Genomic DNA, 866 nt, shown 5'->3' on the forward strand with positions numbered 1-866 from the left:
CTCTGCTCCACTATATCGTAAAAGTCAGGTTGAATCAGCTCACTTGCTGGCGAGCTATTATAATTACATAACATGCAGATACGGATAATTTCATAGCCTGTAAAGAGGCTCACACATGCCAGCTCAGTACAAAAAGAGCATTATCTATTTTAAAAATGTTCAAAAAGACATCTTAAATTGGACTGTTTGCCTGTCTGACATTGTAAACAATGTGATTTGTCAAAGTGAGTTCACATTGCAGTGCTTGCACGATTTATGTTAATGAATCTGCAAATCGCTGAAGCTCTGAAGACAAATGTCTAGGGGCATATTTAAAAGGCTGTAAGCTAGCAGATGTTTCATGATTCATTTGGTAATTGTGTCTGAAACTGTTCATGTGGAGCAGGTTCAATAAACTGGATTGCATCTTGCATCTGAAATATATGCAAAATTCACACCGTCAACCTTAATTACATTAGGCCATATACTTTTTCAAGTTCAGAAGTTTGTACATCTTAAATAACAATCAAATATAGAAAATATTTACAAGCTGTTTTTCATGTAATATTTAATGTTATTTAATGTTTTACTAACTTGGTGTTGAAATATTTCAGATGTAAAAGAACTTACTTCAATAAATTGAGAAACGCTTCAATAGACTTAGATTGGAGTGTTTATTATTGGCGCTAATAAAAAAATAAAAACAAACAATTTATGCCACTGGATAAGTACCACAAATTCAAAAAACGTATACAGTAGAATGTTGTCCTTTAACTTCCTCCTCCTCCTTCTCCTCCTCCCTCACCAGTGACGACGCATGCGTATTGTTGCGCAGGGTGACCACGTGAGTTTAAGACTACTTAGTCACGTGACCACATCTTTTCCGG

Source organism: Hippichthys cyanospilos, chromosome 4 (genome assembly GCF_059441005.1).
Source record: "Hippichthys cyanospilos isolate Australia breed blue-spotted pipefish chromosome 4, RoL_Hcya_1.0, whole genome shotgun sequence".
NCBI lineage: Eukaryota > Metazoa > Chordata > Actinopteri > Syngnathiformes > Syngnathidae > Hippichthys > Hippichthys cyanospilos.